Source organism: Coenobita brevimanus, chromosome 91, assembly GCF_032717465.1.
Source record: "Coenobita brevimanus isolate Jiangsu-jjx chromosome 91, ASM3271746v2, whole genome shotgun sequence".
NCBI classification, from domain to species: Eukaryota; Metazoa; Arthropoda; class Malacostraca; order Decapoda; family Coenobitidae; genus Coenobita; species Coenobita brevimanus.
In genome coordinates this window covers 11,337,677-11,347,676 of record NC_137044.1, presented here as the reverse complement: position 1 = coordinate 11,347,676, position 10,000 = coordinate 11,337,677, and the positions used below count along the sequence as shown (strand labels likewise).

Below are 10,000 nucleotides of genomic sequence, written 5' to 3'. Positions count from 1 at the left end.
CACTTTTCCTTTTCACCGTTTCATCCTCATAACAATAATAATTATAATAATAATAATAATAATAATAATAATAATGTTGGTGAATTGACGTGTACTTTTGCGTTTCTGCTCCTTAAGACAGTTTGAGTAATATCGCTAAAATCTTGTAAGGCAGCGGACTCCTTTTCAATATTGCTCTGACCAGATTAATTTCCTGTACTTCTTTCACCTTATCCTGGCCTAAATTTTTGTCCTTTCGTAACTTATTCTACATGGCTCAGTGGCGAGATAAGTCAATGGTCTAGCTCAAAGTCTTCATAGCACTTCTTCGTGACTAGCATCATATTCTAGTCTTCGGTGAACCCCTAAACAGTGGGGGACGACATGCCTATTCTGCTCCAATGAAATACGATTTTTTTTTACTCGCCATGGTTGTGAGGGATAAAAATCTTTCACACTATGCTCATTTTACTCTAACTTGGCCTAAACTTGACATCCCTCCATATTTTTGCTCAGTTGTAACAATGGGTTGGCGTTAGAACATGATGCTGGTCAAGAAGAAGTGCCATGGAAAGGACGCAGAGATGTAGTACTGTCTTAGTCAGTTGTCGAGCTACGCGAAATCAGCCACAAAAGGACGAAAATCTGGACCAAGTTTGGGTGAAAAGAGTATAGTCTCACCCGTGCCTGAGGTGCTTGGGGGTCATGTGTCTGGTCCTGTTTGTCGGTCTGTCCTCCTGTCTTTTTAGTAAGATTTAAAAGGGGGAACAAACTTAGTTGGAGCTGCAACAAATTCGGCTTAACGACTGAGGACCATTAGAGGATCAGGTGCTTAATTTTTGGCCGAAACAGGTCATAGGTGAGCCCAGAGTTTTGATCCGATTTTTACCGTACTCGGTGGAAGGGATGCCGTGATTCAAGTTAAAGAACAATCGACCAGAGTTAAGGGTCACAGTGCAGGGACAAAAATTCGGACTTTTAACTCGTCTTATTAAATTTGGATAAAAATTAGTGGAAGAGTTACAGTTAAGAGAGGATGAAAGTAATCTATTTTCATCTATTTTCAGGCAATAGGTCAAAGGTTAATTACACAGGATTACACAGGAAAGCAAACAGGAACAGACCTTATGGTCCTTTCGAGGCTGCTTGTTAGAGAAAACCATGACTACAAGATCTAACTCTACATGTTAAAGGATAACGATAGTAAAGCAAGAAGGCTCCCCCCACCACCAAACCCTCCAGGAAAAAGTGAGAAAAACCACCATGCAGCATGGAAAAACTGCCATGGAAATTTTATAGGAAACACTGGAAAGGAAAAGTCACATTCTATAATACTTTATCTATAAGCTACCCGATAGAGTAACCTGAAAGAGAAATTAAACAAATAAAATAATAGTTACGGCATGACATTATAAACCGGTTACATTGAGTTAATGGGAAGTCTGTGGACATAACGTGGAAGCTACACACTGTACAGTGTGGATGTTTAGGGGTGGTGCAGCAGCCTTGCCTGGCGCTTTTAAGGTAGGCAGCAGTCAATCAGGCCCTAGCTCCGTTTGCTCCACTGAGACAAGGAACTCTCCCATGTGGGACAAGTACACAAGTTTCATCCTGAAGCAGTGACCACTGGTACATTAAAAAAATCCCGATGGTGGTCACTTGACTAACAGGGACCCTCAGTGATCCACAGCCCATCACAGGTCGAAAGTAAGAGTAGTGACCGTTAACTCAGGGTTATCTGTGCAGATACTAATCTGTGCTTATATTGCTTTCTTTGCACTGGGGAGATTGAAAAGTATATAGGACGGGTGTCTTAGATAAAAGGGGACTGCACAGTGCACAGTGTGGATGTGCAATGCACAGAGTGGATGTTTAGGGGTGGTGCGGCAACCTTCCCTGGCGCTTTTTAGGTAGGCAGCAGTCAATCAGGCAATAGCTCCGTTCACTCCACTGAGACAAGGAACTCTCCCATGTGGGACAGTACACAAGTTTCCTCCTGAAGCAGTGACCCCTGGTACATTAAAAAAATCCCGATGGTGGTCACTTGACTAACAGGGACCCTCAGTGATCCACATCCCATCACAGGTCGAAAGTAAAAGTAGTGACCGTTAACTCAGGGTTATCTGTGCAGATCCTAATCTGTGCTTACTGTATATTACCTCATTTGCTTTGGGTAAATCGAAAAACGTATAATGACGTGACGTGACGCTATGTTAAGTTTACGGGGTGTCCTGTAGACATGAGGAGACTGCACAGTGTGGATGTTTAGGGGTGGTGCAGCAGCCTTGCCTGGCGCTTTTAAGGTAGGCAGCAGTCAATCAGAAGGTAAGGTCAACTTGAACACCTTTAATCCGATTTGAGCCAAACGTGGTGGGCGGGATTAGGGTCAGGTAAGGATGAGCTGGTTCGATTTTGAGAGCAACCAGTTCAAGGTAAGGGGCACAGGGTAGGGTTCGGGGTTCAATCTCAAGGTGCCCGCTGATTGTATGGACGGAACTTTAGACAGATTGCAAGGAAAGGGTGTTGCAATTTCTGAATGCTTCTTGCTTAAAAATTAGGCGCTATTTTTTTTTTTCCCGGAATATTCATAGCTACCACAAAATGAGTGTTTGCCTAACATTAAGTGGTTGGTTTACCCTCATTCTGGCTTGACAAATATTAACCTAACGTAATCTTGCAGCGCCACACACACACACACACACACACACACACACACACACACACACACACACACACACACAAGCCACTCAGGTCCCAGCAACGCTAAGTGAAGCGATACGTCTTACGCTCAAGTGCCCGTCGCCATATTAAGCCATTTCGGTCCCCCACGGTAAATACGGCCAGCATTATCCCGCCAAAACACGGTAAACATGCCAGGCCTCTTAAAAGGTCGCGATTAGCCGGGAATTACGTTACGTCGGGCCAGGTTGTAGCCACGGGAGTTACGGCGACCCGGGGGTAATTTCGGCAAAACCCCTTCTGGTGGCGGTGGCGCCGATGTTGTGTTTGGCTACCGGACCCTCCCATGGTTTAGCGCGGGATGGCGTGAGTTTCGGCGGTTTCCTGCTCGGCGAATTTGCGTATCGGTGCAGGTTGTTGCCGAAATTGTGCCCCAGGTAATGCAGTAGGTATATATTTTTTTTCGTGGGTATAAAACTGAAAGCCTAATATTTATTTATTTATTTTTTCTCCTCGGTGCAGGGTTAATGTATATAGAGGTTAAACTTCGAGTGAAAATACGGTCGGTTTTGGATTTAACCTCTTCACTATCCCCCCCCCTTCTCTCTCTCTCTCTCTCTCTCTCTCTCTCTCTCTCTCTCTCAGTCAACACCTGATGATTTAAGGAAGAGAGGGGGAGGAGGTGAAGGAAAGGTGAACTGAAAGCGGTGGGAAAAGGAGAGAAGAGAAACACAGAAATGAGGGGATGAAAAGGGTGAGCGATGTGCAAGAGTGTGATGAAGAAGGGGAAAAGGGGGAGGAAGACACGGACGAGAGAAGGTACAGAGGATGGAAGAAGGTGAAGAGGAGGGAAGAGAGGTAAAGGTTAAGGAGGGAGGGAAAGAAGATGCGAAGGTAATGGAAGAAGAAGAAATGGGGGGATAAAGACGGAGGAAATGGGAGGGGGAGGAGGAGTGGAGGAAAAGGGAAATAATGAAGCTAAGGAAGGTAAGAGAAGAAGAGGAAGGGAAGGGTAAAGACAGGGGGGAGGGGAAGGGGAAGGGGAGGGTGTAGGAGGGGGGTGTAAGGTGTTGCAAAATCGGAGTGGTGTTTATTTAGAGAGAAGTAAAAATAGCAGTAATTGTTTGGGGCAACGGGAGGGGAGGGGAGGGAGGTGGAGGGAGAGAAGGAGAGGAACAAGGGGAAGGGGAAGTAAGGAGGAGAGGGAAGTAAGGAGGGGAAGGAAGCGTCGATAGGAGGAAGTGAGGAGGGTAAGAAGGTAAGGAGGGAGGGAAGTGAGGAGGATAAGAAGGTAAGGAGGGTAAGCAAGTAACGAGGGAGGGAAGTGAGGAGGGTAAGAAGGTAAGGAGGGAGGGAAGTGAGGAGGGTAAGAATGTAAGAAGGAAGGGAAATGAGATGGGGAGGGTGGGGATGAAAATGCGCACGAGGAAAGGAAGAGAGGGGGAAGTGACTGAGTAGGGGACGAGGAAGAGAATTTGAAAGTGGGGGAGGGGTGGGAGGGGAGGAAATTGGAGGGGGAGGGGAGAGGACGGTAAGAGAGGAGAGGGGGAGAGGAATGGGACGGTAGGAGAGGAATGGGACGGTAGGAGAGGAGAAGGGAAAATAGGAGAGGGGAGGAGCAGGGGAGGGGAGGGGACGGTAGGAGAGGGATGGGGGGCGGGGAGAGGAGGGGGAGGGTCCATTCTGCTGACCACTATCCCGTGACGGACTTACTAAACTGATTGGGTGGGGGAGAGTGGGGGAAGAGGGGTGTATGGTGGAGTGGGAGCAAGGAAGAAGGGGGAGGGAGTGTCAAGAAAAGGAGGGGAGGAGAGAAGGAAGAGAGGAAGGATGGAAGAAATGAAGAGAGATGCAAAATGAAAGACTCGGGGGGACGAAGAAGGAAGTAAGGGTGGAAGGAAGGATGGAAGGAAAGCAGGGTGGAAGGAGGAAGGAAGACAAGAAGGAAGGAAGGAAAGAAGGAAGACAGAATGAATAAGGAAAAAAAAAAAGAGTAGAATAAGTAGGAGGGAGAGTGAAGGAGGAAAGAGGAAGAAAATTGAGCAAAAGAAATGGAGTGAGGAGGAAAGCGAGGAAGAAATGGGGAATGAGTGTGAGAAAAAAGAAGTTGAGATTGAATGAGAGGAAGATTGAATGGTAGGAAGACTGACAGAGGAAGGAAGAAAAATGAGAAGAAATGAGAGAAGAAGAGAGGGTGAAAAAGAAATTACTGAGAGAGAGAGAGAGAGAGAGAGAGAGAGAGAGAGAGAGAGAGAGAGAGAGAGAGAGAGAGAGAGAGAGAGAGAGAGAGAGAGAGAGAGAGAGAGATTATCACCTCCAGTCTCCCTCCCTTTCACAACCTGAATGCAACTCTTATGATTTTTACTTCCGTGTTGTTTAAAGGCTTTGTGTCCGCGTACATGCGTGTGTGTGTGTGTGTGTGTGTGTGTGTGTGTGTGTGTGTGTGTGTGTGTGTGTGTGTGTGTGTGTGTGTGTGTGTGTGTGTGTGTGTGTGTGTGTGTGTGTGTGTGTGTGTGTTTATGCAACTGTGGGATTTGGTGGAGAGAGAGAGAGAGAGAGAGAGAGAGAGAGAGAGAGAGAGAGAGAGAGAGAGAGAGAGAGATGTGTGTATTATTTGTGGGAAAGTGTACAAATGTACATACAGTATACTTATGCAGATTAATACATAAATGCTTGCCTTTGTGTTACTCTCTCTCTCTCTCTCTCTCTCTCTCTCTCATACAACATACACTTACACTCAGTAACAGTCTCTCGCCCTCCACTTAACGCTAAAAATACATCCAAATGACTGAATGTGTTTTATCGGCAATATCAAGGCAGAGGTGGGTAGTAGCTGAGTGAGTGAGTGACTGACTGGCTGACTTACTGATTAACTGACTGACTGACTGACTGACTCACCACCTGACTGACTGATAACTTACCTGACTGACTGATAACTTATCTGACTGACTGGGCGACCGACTGACTGATAAAGAGGAAAGCCGGACGAAGGAGTTGAAAAGTCTGGCAAACTCCCTGAAGAAGTTTGAAGATATTATGACAGATATAGATAAAGACGTGTGTGTGTGTGTGTGTGTGTGTGTGTGTGTGTGTGTGTGTGTGTGTGTGTGTGTATGTTGATCTCTCTCTCTCTCTCTCTCGTTGGTTGGATGAAAGGGAGGGAAGGCAGAGAGTAGAGGGACTAAGGGAATAGGGAATAAGGAGAGAGAATAAGAAAGACGGATTAGTGACCGTGAGAGGAAGGAGGGAAGGAAGGAAGTACGGGAGGACGTATGACAGGAGGAGGAAGAAACGTAGGAAAGGGGATGAATAAATGAAAGTTTGTGACAGTGAGTGAGTGAGTAAGTGAAGGAAGGAAGGAAGGAAGGAAGGAAGGAAGGAAGGAAGGAAGGAAGGAATGGAAGGAAGGCAGGATAAAGCAAGCAAGAAAATGAAGAATGAACACAAAATGAAGGAAGCAAATGAAAAGAAGACAGAAGAAACATGGAAGGAAGACAGAATGAAGGAAGGAAGGATATAAGAAAGATAAGAGAAGGAAAATGGATGATGGAATACATTAGAAGGAAAGAAGGAGGATAAAAGAAGGAAGAGAGAAAACGGAAGAAGGAAAGGAGGTGAGGAAGTCAGGAAAATTAAGGAAAAAGTAAGAAAAAAAGAGGAGGAAATAAGGCGCGAGAGGAAATAATGAAGACAGATGGAGAGAGAGAGAGAGAGAGAGAGAGAGAGAGAGAGAGAGAGAGAGAGAGAGAGAGAGAGAGAGAGAGAGAGAGATGGGTGGAGCAGAAGACGGAAAGATGGAAAGAGTGAGTGGAGTGGAGTGGATGACGGTAATGTGGAATAGTGCGGAGTGGGTGACAGACAGGTGGAGTGGAGTGGAAAGGAGTGGAGTGGATGGCGGGCGGGTGAAAGGGCTGGGATGATGTGGAATGTAGTGGGGTGGATGGGGCATGTGGAGTGGGGCGTGGGGAGTGGAATGGTATGAAGTGGATGGAGGGCAGGTCGAGAGGAGTGGGGTGGAGTGGAGTGGATATCAGGCAGGTGGAGCAGAGTGGAGCGGAGTGGATGAGGGCAGGTGGATGGACAAATTGCCACCATCAGGCCTGGCAGGGCTGGGATGGACTCTGTTTCTGACTCCTAGACTTTAAATGGTCTGCTTAGTTTCCTCCTTCCCTCCCTTCCTTCCTTCTTTCCATCTTCCCTCCCTCCCTTCCTTCCTCCTTCCCTCCCTCCCATCCTTCTTTACCTGCTTCTTCCCTCCCTCCCTCCTTCCTTATCTCCTTCCTTCCTCCAGTCATTCTATATTTTTTTCCTTCGTCTCCTTCCTTATCTCGTCCTCCCTTCCTCCCTCCCTTCTTTATCTCCTTTTCTCCCTCTTTTCTTCCCCCTTTTCTCCCTTCCTCTTTCATTCCCTCCATTCCTTATCTTCTTTCCTCCCTCCTTTCCTCCCTCCCCTCCTTCATTATCTCCTTCTTTCCTCCTTCCCTTTTTCTCCTCCTTATCTCATTTCACTCTCTTCTCCTACCCTTTCTCCCTCCTTCCCTCCATTTTCTCCCTCCTCCCTCCTCCTTTTCCTCCCTCCTTCCCTCCCTAGCTTTACCTGCCTCTCCTCTCTCGCGTATATTTACTTGGCATAATTCTCTCCGTCCTCTACTTCCTCCCTCCCTCTCTTCCTCCAACTTTCCCTCCTCTCCTTCTTTTCCTTTCCATCTTCTTTGCTCTGTATCTCTGTCTGTCTATCTGTCTCTGTCTGTTTGTCTGTCTGTCTGTCTCTGTCTGTCTGTCTGTCTGTCTGTCTGTCTGTCTCTCTCTCTCTCTCTCTCTCTCTCTCTCTCTCTCTCTCTCTTTCTCTCTCTCACTATTTTAAATTCCTGCTAACATCATTTTCCTATTTCAAGACGATTTTATTCGGATCGAGAGACTTCCAAGTGAAGGGGGGGGGGGTTGATACAGCCTTCATTAACCCCTTCACCACGAGACGCCATTCCAAAATAAAATAAAATAATCCTGAAGTAGTAAGAATAAAATAAAATACGTCACTTTATTTATGGGTTACACTTATTAGTCTTCTTCCTTCTATGCCGCTCCTCTCTCCCACCCCTCCCCTTCCTTCTCCCTTCTCTCCCTCACCTCCCTTTCCCTTTCTCCTCTTTTTCCCTTCTCCTCTTCCTCCCTTCTCCCCTGCTTCCCCTATCTCATCACTCTCCTCCTTTCCGCTCCCTCTCCTTCTCACTTCCCCCTCCCCTTTAGGTTCCTCCTCCTGCTCCTGAATGACTCCCACCTTTTCACAGTCATTCCTAGCTTTCCCTCCTTCTTAACCCCTAATTCACTCTCTCCCCCTTGCCTTCCATGCACTATCTACCTCTTTCTCAACTTACTCCTTCCTCTCACCCCATTCACCCTCGTTTCTCTACTGTTACTTCCTGCTTCCCTTCATTCTCCATCTCTCTCGTCTTTGTCCCTCCACCTCCTTTCTCCTTGTCTCTCCTCCTTCTTAAACACTGCCCCGCATCCAAATATTAAAGATGCTGAACATATTCCTTACCCCAAAATAAAAAAAAAAGACGACCTAGAGAGAATCTGATTAAAGTATATAAAGTTTTAAGCAAATATGTCTTTAAAAAAACACAAACACCTGCTGATCCAAGAAGTCCTGCAACGAAACTTAAAGGTAAAAGACGCAAAACCTACACAGCGAAAAACATTTAATATTCGTGCAATAAAAGAGTAGAAAAAACTATCAGAAAAAAAAAATCCTCGCTGTCAATACTGTACACATAAAAAATTCGATCAGATAATTATTTTGATACACCTGGCCGTATGTTATTAATTACAGGTTGATATGCGCGTAAACAAATGAGAGAGATTTAAATTACAATCGGATTCTGTGACTATGATTTCTATTTTATTTTTATTTTATTCTATTTTTTTTTTTTAGAATTGCTGGTGAGAGAGCTTATGAAGTAGAATAAAGTTTTTCTTCTTGTTTTTCTCCATTTTTTCATGCTCTTTTTTTTCCCAACGACCATGGAGCTTTTCTTTACCCCACTGGCTCTTCCTTTCTCTTTCCCTTTCTTTTCTCTCCCCCTCCTAGCGTTCACTTCATCGTCTCCTAATTTCTCCCTTTTCCCTTTACGTGCCCCTAATCTCCATTCTCCCTTCCCACGTCTCCATACACTCTCCCTTTCTTCCCTCATTCATTCTCGATTCCCCATTCATCCTCTCCCTTCGCTTCCTCCCCCTCACCCTCCTTCTCTCTTCTCCCCACGCCACCTGACACCTTTCCTCCCATTCAGTGCCGTAATGAACCCCATCACCCTCACCTTTCACCCCACACCTGACACCTCCCCACCTGACACCCCCATACCTCATACCTCTGTCTATTGCTCATTAACTAGACGGATATTTTTGTCTTTTTTTTTTTTCAGCGTATTTCCCTTAGCTCAGCATCCAGTAAGACAGTAGCTGGGCTGTGCATCTTTTCCACTGCACTTCTTCGTGACTAGCATCATATTCTAACGCCCATCTATTCTAACAACTGAACAATTAGGAAGTAAAGATGGACGTAAAGAATAAAGACGTTCATTAACCCACATTTACCTCGACTTTATCACATCAATTTATTCCTTTCTTCCCAGTTTTTAATTCACCTTACCATGCTCTAACCTTTCGCATCCCATTCTGTCCTACTTTATCTTGCCGTTGTTGTTATCCCAGGCTCATCCGAAACGTGAACCCGGTGGACTACAGGAAGGGGAGAGGAAAAGGGTGATAATAGGAAAGAGAGACGAGGAGGGAAGGGAAAAGGAAAGGGAAGGGGAGATGAAGACGGGCAAAGGAGAAATGGAAATAGGGGAGTGAGAGAGGAAAGGCAGGGGTAGAAGGGAGAAGAGAAGGGGGAGAAGGAAGGAGTGGGAGGAAGAAGGAAAGGAAATGGAGAAAAGGGGAAAAGGAGAGGAGGGGAAGAGGGGAAAGGGGGAGAGGGAAGGAGTGAGGAGGAAGGAAGAAAGATGGAGAAGAGGGGACAAGGAGGGAAAGGGGAGAAGGGAGAAGGGGAGAGGTGTGAGGAGGGGGGATGGTGTTGACTCGGTGGCAGTGTTGGGCGTCTGCCATACACCTACCACCTGTTGCATCGGTGGGGGGAAGGGGGAGGGGGGAGGAATGGTAATGAGGGGGGAGAGAGAAAAATGGAGATGAGGGGAAAAGGAAGGGTAATGGAACGGAGAGGAAGGTGGAATGAGGGGAAATTGGAGACGAAGAGGGATGGAGAGGAGGGTGTAGAACTGAGAGGGGTAGGGTGAAGGAAGTGATGAAATGGAGATAAGGAGGGGATGGAAATGATAGG

At 46.3% G+C, this 10,000-nt stretch overlaps 1 protein-coding gene across 1 annotated transcript in view; it reads right to left on the bottom strand.

Annotated features, from left to right (window-relative positions):
- LOC145411872 (tyrosine-protein kinase RYK-like) overlaps positions 1-10,000 on the bottom strand; it is a 241,053-nt gene that overhangs the window by 157,191 nt on the left and 73,862 nt on the right. The gene's annotated exons all lie outside the window — the stretch shown is intronic.